At 38.4% G+C, this 14,844-nt stretch overlaps 1 protein-coding gene across 2 annotated transcripts in view; it reads right to left on the bottom strand.

Annotated features, from left to right (window-relative positions):
• Positions 1-14,844, bottom strand: part of RNF115 (ring finger protein 115) — an 83,313-nt gene that overhangs the window by 67,429 nt on the left and 1,040 nt on the right. The window lies entirely within an intron of this gene.

A 14,844-nucleotide genomic window follows, 5' to 3' on the forward strand; every position in this document is an offset into this window, starting at 1 on the left:
TTCACTCATTCATGTGGCCAACTACTCATTTAAAAAAAAGATGAAAGTATTTTGCAGCATTTTGAGCATTTTGAACTCCAAAAATCTTAAATGATTGTTCCCTTGGTTATTAGAAAGAAAACCAGTACAAAAAGAAAGAAAGAAAGAAAGAAAGAAAGAAAGAAAGAAAGAAAGAAAGAAAGAAAGAGAAAGAAAAAGAAAACAAGAAAACATCAGGCTACAGTTTTACAGTTTTAGTGTTATACAAAGATACCTATACAATTTAAATACTGTTTGAAGAGCTGTAATCCAGTTCCAGGCCAATAAAATTGCTTTGACTTATGGTCTTACTCCCTAAGAACAGTAACATACACAACTTTTACCATTTTGTTCTTTCATTCCAGGCCATGACTGAACATTGACATTATCGGGGACTCCAAACAGGAGTGGTACGTATAATCAACCAACCTTCTTTAGTGCATTGTATAACAAGGCAGAAAATCAGGTCACAGAACAAAACGTTACTTAATAAAAGCTTGATCAGATGAACAAGAAGCCAAATTTTCTAAGAAAAAAACAGACTAAACTACAAAAATTACCAGAGAAAAAGTTAAGTTCATAAAACACAATATAACCACAATAGATTTAGTTATAATGTTCTTTGCTCACACTAAAGGCAGCAAGAACAACCCAGTGGCATAGATATAAAATAGTAAATGACCCAAAAAGTTTGTCTTTAGCTCTGATGTGTACCACCAGTTTGGAGGACAACATTTATCTTCCTGCATTCAGCTTAGGCTGATAGAATCTTCTTACATAAACTGACAACATTTATTCTCCCAGAAAATACATTTGAAGCTCTACATTCCAAGCATGGTGCAGAAATAAAAGCATGCTTAGTAGAGAAAGAAAAATAACTTGGGATTAAAAACTAATGAATGATGTACAAAGTGTATGTTCTAATGAAATCACACTTAGGGAAGTAAAGGCCCATAAAACAAACTTCTCTGAATATCCTAATATTTGGTTACTTACCCTCAAAATAAGAACTGAGCAATATTTCAGAAGAGCCTCAGTGGTTAAAAGCAGTGAATCTGAAGCTTAAACAAAACTGGACTAGAAGCACAAAGAAACAAACCAACTGTGTGATGTTGGGCAAGTCACACTTCATCAATGAAATAGTATCTAGAACATAACATTTTCAACAAATTGTAGATTCTAATAAATTCCTTTCAGCAATTTTAACGTGGAACATTTCCCAAACCATGTAGTCTATAAAGTCTATAAAGAAAAAGAAAAAACATCTGGAAAAGGCTGGATTAAATAATATTATTAAGTGTGTTGCTTCACTGAATGATTTTTCAGAACCATTAATATGCCACTCTGTGTCAGAAAAGGGGAAATGGAGGAATGGAGACAAGACGATGATTCAGTATGTAGCATTTTACCAGGATTCTGAATGCACAGTTAAGTCTCCAGGCACACGGTTTTGAGAAACACTGACTTAGACTGATTTCCAGATTTTGAGATTCCATAAAGCAGTTCAATTTTAAAACTGAAAAGTTAAGAACTCACACCCAGGACTGTCAACTTTTCTATTTTGCCAAGTAAAATCATTTTTAAAAAATCATCAGCTACTATCACTGTCATTTCATTTTAAAAGTATCAATTTAGGGGCGCCTGGGTGGCTCAGTCGGGTAAGTGTCCCACTTCAGCTCAGGTCATGGTCTCATGGTTCGTGAGTTCAAGTCCTGCGTCGGGCTCTGTGCTGACAGCTAGGAGCCTGGAGCCTGCTACAGATTCTGTGTCTCCCTCTCTCTCTGCCCCTACCCCACTCACGCTCTATCTCTCTCAAAAATAAACATTTAGAAAATTTAAAAAAAAAAATAAATAAAACTATCAATTTAAAACTAAAAATATAGGAATAAAGATTTATAATTTTTAATTTAACATTTATTTATTTTTGAGAGACAGAGAGAGAGAGATAGAGCACAGTAGAGGAGGGGCAGGGAGAGAGGGAGACACAGAAACCAAAGTAGGCTCCCAGCTCTGAGCTGTCAGCACAGAGCCCAACACGGGGCTCCAACCCACAAACCGCAAGATAATGACCTGAGCTGAAGTCGGACGCTTAACCACTGAGCCATCCAGGCACCCCAGGAATAAAGATTTAGATTACATTTTTAAAAAAATTTTTTTAACGTTTATTTATTTTTGAGACAGAGAGAGACAGAGCATGAATGGGGGAGGGTCAGAGAAAGGGAGACACAGAATCCGAAACAGGCTCCAGGCTCTGAGCCATCAGCACAGAGCCCGACACAGGGCTCGAACTCACGGACCGTGAGATCATGACCTGAGCCGTTTAACCGACTGAGCCACCCAGGCACCCCTAGATTATGTTTTTAAAAGATTTTAAAAAATATTTTTAAGATTAAAAGATTTTTTAAAAGATTTTAGATTACATTAAATAAGAGACTTTTAAATAAAATAATTTAGCACTGCCCTCCTTTCTACCATGTACCCACAAAGCAATCCCAGAACCTCTGATGCAGACCTCTTTATCAAAATATAATAGTGAAGACACTCCATCAATGAGGTAAGAGAACTTTACAAATATGATTAATTTACTACAGGAAATATCCTAGGACAGGAAATATCACATACAAACTGGTTGATAAAAGTAGTCACTGACCTTTAGAAAGTAAGAAAATAATGAGTTAACTGAAGAACTTTAAAAATAAAAGAAACAAAGGCGCCTGGGTGGCTCAGTCGGTAAAGCGTCCGATTTCGGCTCAGGTCATGATCTCGCAGTTTGTGAGTTCAAGCCCCGCATTGGGCTCCGTGCTGACAGCTCAGAGCCTGGAACCTGCCTCAGATTCTGTACTTCTCCTCTCTGCCCCTCCCATGCTCATGCTCTGTCTCTCTCTGTCTCCCAATAAATAAACATTAAAAAAAAATTTCTTTTTAATAAAAGAAACAAAGAAAGATTTTATAAAATAGTCCTAATAAAGAAATTATCCCAGGCCAAATTTACCTGTCACTGAATCAAAAGTCTTCAAAAAGGTTTTACTTTATTCAATCAACATTACCAGCATTAAGATGTGTTCTGTTTCATTTAACAAAGAAAAATCTTGGCATTGCTTTATATTATGATGTCCTCAATCCTAACATTTTCAAGATTGTTCATTATCATAAAACAAGAGAACATAGCTTATAGCTTACAAAGATTCAATTCAGAAGTAAAATCTTTATCCCAGTAAGAATAATTCAGTGGATATCACATGATCTAAGTGGAAAAATTACAGAACAAAATTCCTTCATACAAAATCCCAAAATACCCAAAAGCTCAAATCACTAAACCACAGAGAGGAATAAACACAACTGCTTCATTTTACAAGCAAGGAAAATTAAGGCTCTTGAAAGATTCAGTAATTTGTTTAAAGGTTAAAATAAAACTTTTTTCCCCCACAGTGCTATAATATTTTTTACACATAATAAGTTAAACCACTTATAGAAAGGTCTGATAACAGTTGTAAAAGGAGAACTAATGAATGGTTAGTTCTACAGTTTACACCAGTTTGTTTATTCTGAAAACCCTATCCTTTTAAACAGATCTCAGACCTAAAATGGGCAAAAACACATTTGCTCTAATCTTAAGATGTCTACCTTATTTTAATCTTTAAACATAAAGTCAAAGGGAGGAGGAAATATTTAAATCCTAATTCCACTACTCACTTATCCCAACATTTTATGAATTTCCTTACTTCTGGACACAGTCTTCCTAGTACAGCTCCGAAAATATAGTAGGCACCAATGAATAGTTCTTGAATGAATGCAAATAGAGTACTGCCATTACTGCATGATATAGTGCCTATATATTTTGATGTTATTATCAAACACAAACCAATTTCTAAGTGATATTCTTCACAGAATATACGTGTAGTCTCAAAGAAAACATCCAAACTCGGGGCGCCTCAGCAGGTTAAGCATCGACTTCAGCTCAGGTTATGATCTCACGGTTCGTGGGTTCAAGCCCCATGTCAGGCTTTGTGCTGACAGCTTAGAGCCTGGAGCCTTCTTCAGATTCTGTGTCTCCCTCTCTCTCTGCCCTTCCCCCACTTGTGCTCTGTCTCTGTTTCTCAAAAATAAATAAACATTAAAACAAAAAAAAATTTTTGAAAATATCCAGACTCAATTACACTCAGGAAGAGAATCAGACATACTTCCCTTTTATTTTATAGCAATAGTGTTACAAGATGATAAACCTATCTATTGGACTTATTAAAAACCATGGGAACTCTCAATCTGCTCATCTTTTATTTTTTAAGATTTTTTCTTTTAAGTTTATTTATTTTGAGACAGAGAGCATGTAGGGAAGGGGCAGACAAAGAGGGAGAGACAGAACCCCAAGCAGGCTCCGCATAGACAGTGAGGAGCCCAATGTAGGGCTCGAACTCACCAATCATGAAATCGTGACCTGACCTGAAATCAAGAGTCGGATGCTTAACTGACTGAGCCACCCAGGCACCCCTTAAGATTTTATTTTTAAATAGTCTCTACATCCAATGTGAGGCTCAAACCCACAACCCCGAGATCAAGAGTCACACACTCCACCAAGTGATCCAGGCACCCCTCAATCTGCTCATCTTATATTGACCGTATGTTAAAAAGAATGCCAGTATAATCTTAAAACAAGTCTCCCTCATTGAATCAGCACCTACACTTGGCGCAGAATAACCAGTAATTTTAGTGATTGGTAAGGTTGAAAAATTTAGGGAATTCAACACTTTAATGATTCTCACTTATAAACATTACCTTCGACCACTTTTTAACCTAAAACATGCAAATTAAAACTAGCAGTGAAAATTAATTTGCTGAATTTTCTATTTACATGTTATTAAACAAAAAGTAATTGTACCATTATAGTTTTCACACTACATCAACAATCAAAATTAACCACAATTTTTTCAAACCAACAGGCTTAAGGTACAAAATTTCTACTCCTCAAACTTATCTTAACTAGGAATACTAATGCCTCTAAACATTCAACAGTGACCATAACAAGATCAGAACGTAACAGCTGACACTATAGATGAAAATCAGAGAACCAATCAGCTTAATAACTTTGAGAATAAAGTACCTCACACTACCACTTAAATCACAGAAGATTCACTAGAAGCAGCTAAATTCCATTCAACAAATTCCGTGACAAATAATTACTAAAGGGCATCTGGTGGCTCAGTGAGTTAGGCATCTGAACCTTGATGTGGGCTCAGGTCATGACCTCAGAGAGCAGCATCCAGACCCACACAATGTGGCATCCAGCCCCAAATCAGGCTCTGTGCTGACAGTATGCAGCCTGCTTGGGATTCTCTCTCTCCGTCAGTCTCTGCCCCTTCCCCACTTGTGCTTGCTCACACACCCTCTCTCTCAAAATAAATAAATAAACCTTAAAAAAAGGCCAATCAGCTATTCATATGTATGGTAGGTAACTATGGGAAGTTCTTCTGTTTATAAGCTGTCAGATATAAAAACAAAGCTACATTCAAAAAAACAAGAGGCTCAACTCTGCCCTCCCCCTAACTAATGGTAAGTAGTCTGTTAGACCGCTGCTTTGGGTCAAACTTTTATTCATTAGTTGACACGTCTGTGCTCTGTTTTAGGGTATTTTATGAACATTAGTATCCCCATGATTTTCAACATGTACACAAAAGCAGAGAGTAGTAAAAAGAAAAGGCCTACAATTACAATTCCTTCATTCAACAAATACTTATTGAATGAATACTACGCACCAGGCACTGTTCTAACCACTGATGAACAAGGAAGCAGCAATATTAACAGTGGTGAGGAAAAGAGAAATCTAAAGGTATAAATGAAGAATTGTCTAAAAGTAAACCAAATCTAAAGGACAAACTCTGAATCTTTCAATATGTAGAAAATATTGCACTAACATAGGAAATTATAAGCAAAAGAAAAGTAGAATAAGTGATAAAATGGGAAAATGTTTTCCTGTATGACTAGAAGGCATCCCAATGAGGAGAATACAATCATCTAGGGGACATTTCAAATATCTATTGAAGTGTTTCAGCTGTCAGAGCAATTTAAAAAATGCTACTGACATTTAATGGATAAGAGGCAGGAAAACACAGGAAACTGCAGCACAAATATTTTTATTCTCAAACTTCATATGGATAGTTAAGGAGATTAAAAAAACATCTTTATGAAAGCCTAGGTCCTACCTCCATTCTATATATAAACACCAAGTCTTTCTGCATAATTTTAATATGCATTAAATGTCCAGAAAAACAACAACTGAGTAAAAGCAGAGAAAGATATACTTTATTTGGGCCTTTTCTAAGAATTGCTCACCATTCTGGTGGTTTGCATATCATGGTATTAAAGTTGCGAATACTCTTGGGGCACCTGAGTGGCTCAGTTGGTTAAACATCCGACTTTGGCTCAGGTCATGATCTCACAGTTCTTGAGTTCCAGCCCTGATGGGGCTCTGTGCTGACAGCTCAGGGCCTGGAGACTGCTTTAGATTCTTTGTCTTCCTCTCTCTTTGCCCCTCCCCTGCTTGCTTGTGCTCTCTCTCTCTCTCTCAAAAATAAACGTTAAAAAAAATTAAAGTTGCAAATATTTTTAAAATTTTTTAACGTTTATTTATTTTTGAGAGACAGAGAATGAGTGGGAGAGGGGCAGAGAGAGAGGGAGACACAGAATTCAAAGCAGGCTCCAGGCTTTGAACCGTCAGTAGAGAGCCCCATGCGGGGCTCAAACCCACCAACCATGAGATCATGACCTGGGCCTAAGTCAGAAGATCAACCGACTGAGCCACCCAGGTGCCCCACAAATATTCTTTTAACGTCTACTCAGGTAGTTGTTACGTCTACGTTTGGTGCCAACATCCAGTATATTATACATACCTTCATTATGGACAGCTGAGTACTTACATACTGAAATATGTATCATTTTATCATGAATTGTTTTCTTTTTATTTATCCTTTATCTTACAATAAGAGAATTATTTTATCTTTTAAAAAACTGTATGTGTAGGAAATTGTACTATATGAATTTCATTTCATTAAAGAGAGCATTTCAAAATATTTATTATCAAAAGAGGGCACTGAGTCTGATAGGTTTGAGAACCACGAGGCTAGAAGATCAGCATCACTGTAGGATACCTGCAGATCTCAGTTAACCCAGAAAGAGGTAGAAAAGGGCATGTAACTATGAAATGTTCTCTTTATTTTGAGAATATATATTCGAAGTATGGTGAAAAGTAAACATATCATGGTATTTGCATATCATGGTATTTGCATTGCATCTTTATTGGAAGATGGTTCTCTAGGTTTAAAGTCATTTCAAATCTAGACAACATCAGAGTGAGTGACAAAGAGGTGAATACAGGATACACTGTCTGTAAGAACTTCTCTGTGACACTTGCTGAAATTGTCAAGGAGAGAGATGACCCACCTTAACAGATTTTCAAGGAAAACAAAACTAACTGGCCTATTCGGAAAAAGAGGCTGCACAATCTATTTAACATGCAAGAAAAGTATGCTCAGTTTAAATAATGAGAACCAATTCATTTCTTCTTTTTTTTTAATGTTTATATATTTATTTATTTTGAGAGAGAGCACTTGCACATGCATGCGAGCACTCAGAGAAGGGGCAGAGAGAGAAAGAGGGAGACAGAGAATGTCAAGTAGGCTCCATGCTCATAGTGCAGAGCCCCACATGGGGCTGTATCTCATGAACCTGAAGATCATGACTTGAGCTGAAATCAAGAGTCAGAGGAGGGGTGGGCCTGGGTGGCTTAGTCAGTTAAGCATCTGACTGGCTCAGGTCATGATCTCATGGTGAGTTCAAGCCCCATATAAGGCTCTGTGCTGTCAGGGCAGAGCCTGCTTCAGATTGTCTCTCTCCCTCTCTCTCTCTGCCCCTCCCCCCGCACACAATTTCTCCCTCTCTCTGTCTCTCTCAAAAATAAATGAATAAACTTTAAAAAAAAAAAAAAAGGAGTCAGACGCTTAACTGACTGAGACACCCAGGCGCCCCCAGAACCAATTCACTTCTATTTGAAATACATGCACCTGCAGACCTCTAAGGAATTCTGACTTGCTAACAGCTGAACTTAAAAAAAAGGATTTAAAAATCTTTCAGAATCTAACCTAAACTTCTGTAAGTGAAACTGTGGGAAGAACTACCCAAAATGTTTCTACTAAGGGGCACCTGAGTGGCTCAGTTGGATAATCGTCAGATTCTTGACTTTGGTTCAGGTCATGATCCCAGAGTCATGGGATCAAGCCCCCACCCACACTCCCATCGGCTCTGCACTGAATGCTCAGAGCCTGCTTGGGATTCTCTCTCTCTCCTCTCTCTCTCTCTCTCTCCCCCTCCCCTGCTCAGGCAAGCTCTCTCCCAAAATAAACATATTTTTTAAAAAACATTTATACTATGGTAGGGTCCTATTTCTCCACGAATAACTATTGCTCATTCCTACACTACCTTTCAATCCAAGACTACATACCTCCATTTCTCTGAATGCTCAGGCTTCCAAGAGGCACATACCAATATTATTTTACAGTCATATATATGAAGGTAAACTGAGAGGGTCTGGTGTTTCAGCTGTGGTCAGCTGAGTGAATTAGTATCAGAACAAGGATTGATAATTCAATTCACCCTCTCTGCCAAGAGTTTAAAGACACTAAAAGTTTAGGGGCGCCTGTATGTCTCAATCAGTTGAGCGTCCGACTCTTGGTGTTGGCTCAGGTCATGATCTCACGGTTTAGTGAGTTCAAGCCCCACATCAGGCTCTGCTCTGGCATCATGGAACCTGCTTGGGATTCGATCCCTTTTCCTCTCTGCCCCTCCCCCACTCACACTGTCTCAGTCTCTCTCAAAAAAAAAAAAAAAAAAAGACACTAGACGTTTAAACACAAAATCTCCTGAGCTCATAAAACTTCTAAGAGAGCTGTAAGAGAATGAAATTAAAACTTGAATGATGGTAAGATGAGCTATAAAGAACCTAAAAGTTAGGCCTGTTGTCTGCTTTTTGCTTTGTTTTCAAACTGGAATTTCCAGGTGTCTTACTAAGTTACAAGTCGCGTTACTACCTCAATTAATTCCCAACTGACAAAAAATGTGGATACTTTTCTTTTAGAAGTTACCCTACAGTGTGTAACTTGAGAGAAGTAATCCAATTCCTCTGGTCTCAGTAACCACAAGGAGAGAAAGTGACCCCAACAGATACAGCTATAATGGAACAGCAGTCACTAACTGCTGTCCTAAATAATCCCTGTCATCAGGGCTTTGGCTAAAATTATATGGTCTCAATTATCTTACTGAAAATTCTCATCAGGATCCTAAAATTAGGGAGAAAAAAAGCCACATCAGAACAAAACCGTAAGCACCATGGACACAAGAAGACAATCTCTTTATCCTTCTACACCATGGTTCTTCAACCTCCGCTCTCTTGCCATTTTGGGCCCAATAATTCTTTGTTGTAGGGAGCTGTCCTGTGCACAGCATATTAGCAGCATCCCAAGCCTCTATCCACTAGATGCCAGGAACAACTCTCCCCCTCTCTACAATTGTGACAACCAAAAATGTCAATAGACACTGCCAAATGTTCTCCTGGGAGGCAAAACTGCTCCCAGTTGAGAACCACTGCTTTATACTGTCTCCTTTATTGCTCATTATTAAACTGTGAAGAGATTAAAAAGAAGTCAGCATGGAACGCCTGGACGGCTCAGTAGGTTAAGCATCAGACACTTGATTTCAGCTCAGGTCATGATCTCACTGATTGGTTTGTGAGTTGGAGCCCCACCTCTGGCCTGCACTGACAGCATGGAGCCTGCTTAGAATTCTCTCCCTCTCTCCCTCTCTCTCCCCCTCTCTCACATGGGCTCTGGCACATACTCTCTCTCTAAATAAATAAATCAACTTAAGAAAAAGAGAAAGAAGTCAGCAGTCACAGGCTTATTCTTAGACCCCTTCTAATTTGAGTATATATAAAGAATTAGAAGCAATCCACACCTTCTTTCCTCTTCGAAGTAATATGACTATAGCATTTTCTCCCTGAGTGTACATAAAGGTCATAAAAAGCCAAGTAAACATAAAGAAACACAAAGTATTAGAATCCAGTTGGTACTTCCCAAAAAAGTACAAGGGATTTTATCTGCAGTAAGTTTAATATTTTTGTTTTTCCTCATACTGAAAAAAATCCCAAGATTTCCCCAATATATACATGCCTACATATCAGTAAGATTTCAAGGCCAGAACTAGCCTTCTACTTATAAGAATACGTATTTCTTATTTCTAGATCCTGGCAGGGACTATATTTACTGACACTGTATACTGAAACTTCACATGGTAGTATCTTATAGCACTGGCACCTTTTCGATAAAGACCTCAGAACACTAAAGCCACTACTTTTAAAATATTGGGTATTCAACTTATCATTCAAGCAATATTTATAAGCAACTGCTACATAGTACTAGATAATCAAGCAGACTTTTTAGCTGGTGAGTCACCAATAGCAGAATCCAAGATATCTAGTAATTAAAACTTCACAGGGTACCTGGGTGGCTCAGTCAATTGAGCGACAACTCTTGATTTCAGTTCAGGTCACAATCTCATGGTTCACAGGATGGAGCCCCCAGTGGGGCTCTGTGCTGACAGCACAGAGCCTGCTTTGGATTCTCTCCCCCTCTCTCTGCCCCTCCCCCCACGTGCACGTGCATATGCACACATGCTCTCAAAATAAATACTTAGAAATAAAATAAAATAAAATAAAATAAAATAAAAATAACCTCTCAGGGGCATCTGGGTGGCTCAGCTGGTTAACTGTCTGACTCTTGATTTCAGCTCAAGTCATGATCTCATGGTTCATGGGTTCAAGCCCTGCGTAGGGCTCCACACTGACAGCAGGGAGCCTGCTTGGGATTCTCTCTCTCTGACCCTTCACCAATCTCTCTCAAAAATAAATAAACTTATAAAAATAAAAAAATAAAAATAAAACCTCTCCGGCCCAGCTCGTATCACTAAATTCCTTTCCAAAGTTCGGTAACACTACTAACATTACATGGACACTGCTCTGGGATCTTTGTATGAATCATGCAACTTAAATAGCAAAGTCAGTAGGCTTAGAGTTTTAAGAGTCACAAAATCTTTAAGAAATGTACTTAAAAAAAATTTTTTTTAATTAAAACAAGAACTGTACTCTTTAGCTACTCTTATTATGGAGTGGTTAGAAAGTTTTCCTGTATTAGAGTTATTATAAGCACACAACGATAATCCCTCGTATAGTACCTGGTAAAGAACCAAAGAAGGTAACATTACTTATTGACAAGAATGACATTTTATTAGAGCAAAGGTGATATAATAAGGAGATGTGAGAGAAGCCTGTTAGTTCCTTCAGGCAGAGTCTCAGAGGGAATACACTGGCAGTCCTTAGACTGGTCTCTTTCCGGATTTGGATACTCTGATCTCCATAAAACACTTAAGAAACACCCTCATTTCATCAATACCAAAAGGAGTTTACTCTGCATATGATTTCTCTCACCTGTTTAATGAAAACCCTACTAGATTCCATCTCAGGTAATATTGTCTGGCCTGGATTTAAGAGGGGCAGGGTAATGTGCGGATGGAATGACACCTTTACATTCCATGACACAGCCCTATATGGTACTACTCAGTCATCCCTCAATGTAGCATAGTATCCCCATTAGCCTCGGCTTCACATTGTCTCTCGATAGGACATCAGGTGAGGTAGAAGCTTCTGCTGTGACTTGAAAATAATTTTAAATTACCCAAAAATACACAATGCCACTTACCCAATCATATGTAAACTTGAAACCTTAAAGGCTTTAAACCATATAATCAAATTCTCTTATTTTAAAATCCAAATTTCACTGAAATTATTTTCACTGTAAACAGGGAAATACTTTTCAGTAAGAGAAGTTCCTAAATCCATAGTCACTTCTTGAATAGAGACTCTTTGATGAAGTCTAACGACAACAGTACCATTGAATATATTTTCATTCTAAAATTCTCTTTTTTTATTTCTCATTTCTTTGTATCTTTTTTCTAAACGAATCTTTTCTTCTCTTATCTGGGAGTATCCAAACCAAAGACACACAAAGCTAAAATGGATGGATCAGGGTTAGCAGTAAGACGTGTTATTTCACCAAATTTATTCAACTAAATTTGGTTTAACCTATAGAGCATTAGGCATACTCCAATGTCTCTCAGACGTTATCACCAAAATTATTTTAATACAGACATTAAAGTTAGCTGGGCTCATGAATCTTTCATAGTAGTAGGTCTGACAAGAAAAACAATAAACAAAAACCTAAGGGGAGTTTCAGGGCTAAACCGTTTGGGTAAGCTATTGCTATTACCTGCACACACTTCCAAATGAATAGAAGTTCTGTACCCTAGGGGCACCTGGGTGGCTCTGTCGGTTAAGCGTCCGACTTTGGCTCAGGTCATGATTTCACAGTCTGTGGATTCGAACCCCACGTCCGGTTCTGAGCTGTCAGCACAACTACTTCAGATTCTGTGTCTCTCTCTCTCTCTCTGTCCCTCCCCCAACTCATGCTATCTCTCTCTCAAAAATAAATAAATATTAAAAAAAATTATTTTAAAGAAATTCTATACCCTAGAAATTGGGGAAGGCAAAAGAAATGAGTTCCAAAACCTTGCAACTTAGTCCCACTGAACACCATTATGATTCTACAGGGTGAATAAATTGGCAAGAGATGAGGTGGTTCTGAAGCAGGCCTTCTTCCCACTGACTGGGTCAAGAAACCCACCTAGCACTAGCTCATTAAAAGCTGACGATAAAACTCAATAGTCCACTTCTGGTGTTCAGAAAGGACAGCACTCAGGGATGACTGTTCTTGTGATCCAACCAGCACAAGAGTAAGTACCCTTTTGAGATGCAAACTAAATCTAGACAAAGAAGAGTTTTATTCCAGAAAACCTGGCTCTGTATACCCTCAGAAAGACATCTGGTTTCCCATAACATTCGTCCAGTTCAAGAAACAACGCATGCCGACTGTATGCTAAGTACTTACAATGAAAGGAATCTCAAGTTTACATTAAAAAAATTACTTTTAAAAAACTTTTCAATGTTTTCCTATGTATATGGAAATCAGATTAGTGACTTACCAGTGTTTGAGTTGGTTTTTCAGTAGCAGAGTCAAGTTTGTACTGAATCAGATACTTACTGACCTGATCGTTCTTACAACCAACATGTTCAAGGTGACAGTCTAGGGTTAAGGATATAGAAATGGCCAGGAAACAAGATGAAACTCGCTGGCTCATCTGTGAATCAAAACCATACCCCTGACTACACTGCACCTTTTTCTAAAAATGAATGACAACAATGATTTACTAAGCGTTTCTTCCTTCTTCCTCAATTTACTCTTTTCTACTGCAGTCCAGCTACTCTCCTCAATCTGAATTCTACCAATCCTTCAAAACTCAATCTAAATGCAATCTCAACTGTCGCTTCTTCCCTGACTTCACATCACCAACGCTCCCGTATTCCCCTTCTCACTGAATTCTAAACCATGAACTATCCATCCTCATTCACCTATGTTGTTACTTTTTTCCATGTTTGTCTGGTCTTTCCAACAAAACTGTGAGGTCCTTAAGGGCAGGAACCATGTATTCCTTGGTAGTGCCCCCAGGACTTTCAGCTGAGAAACTAATATGTACACCGGAAGTATTCAGTTATATTTAATTGCATTGGGTTTCAACTTACAAATCGGGTATGACAGAAAATAAATGAGACTAAAAAGTCATCAAACTAAGACTTAAAAAAACACCTACTAAGTCTTTCAAACTATCTCTTTTCAAGAGCACGAAGTGGGGACTTGAGAAGAGAAGAAATTGTGGCAAGTTAGACTGTTTTCTCATTTTTAAAGGCAAACAGCAAACAGCACTTAAACATTGGAAGACCCCAATGTTCAACAAGGCATCACATTCAGCCGGTCACTGGTCACACATACCGGCTGAATCCCAGGCTCCCTCTCTGTGGTTAAGAGAGATTTCTGGAGGCTCTGGTGTCTGCTGGCAAAAAGAGAAAAAAACAAAAACAAAAAACAAAAACAAGCAAAAAAGAAAAAAAAAACAAGGCATCGGCTCTTCTTAGCACTGAAATATGGCAAAAAATGTGCACACACATACACAACCCAATCAGCAAGCAAAAGTGAAATACCACATAGATGCAACTATGACCCTGGAGTTATAGGGGGTGGGACAAAAACAGAGGAAAGAAAATGCCATAGAAGCCTGAAAAGTGCCAACTTTTAGGTGAAAAGGCTAAATACCCTTTAGGCCCTTAATACCCTTAATTCACTAGACTTCATTTGTTTCTAAGAAATAAGACAAGCAGACATACTTTAGCAGGCTTTCTCACAGACTGCATCGGAGACACTATAAACACGGAGGTGAGTCCTGATGTAGCCACCCTGTCTTAAGGCTGAACCTGGATACTGCCAAGGAAAAGAACGACCGTAACTGATTCTAAAGATGGCTGGCGAAGGGCAGAATTACCATTCATCCCTGTGGGTCCCCTTGCAGTAGCTTATAACCCAACCCAAAAGAGCTGGGTTTGAAGGGTTGTAGCCGGCTCGCCTGCTGCAGAAGCACATTCTTTACAACCACAGCACTACCTCTCTAGAGGCTAACAGACAGTCTGGCAGAAAACTGGTGAAAACCAATTTTGTGTCAAAGGATGCAGTCCCCAGCATTCTGTCCTGGATCTTTTTATTAAGTAAATAGGCAGGATTGGAGAAGGGGACAAGTAAGGGAGGTGATGCTATAAGACACGGGCAACAGGACAACCAAAAT

Source organism: Acinonyx jubatus, chromosome C1 (assembly GCF_027475565.1).
Source record: "Acinonyx jubatus isolate Ajub_Pintada_27869175 chromosome C1, VMU_Ajub_asm_v1.0, whole genome shotgun sequence".
Classification (NCBI taxonomy): Eukaryota; Metazoa; Chordata; class Mammalia; order Carnivora; family Felidae; genus Acinonyx; species Acinonyx jubatus.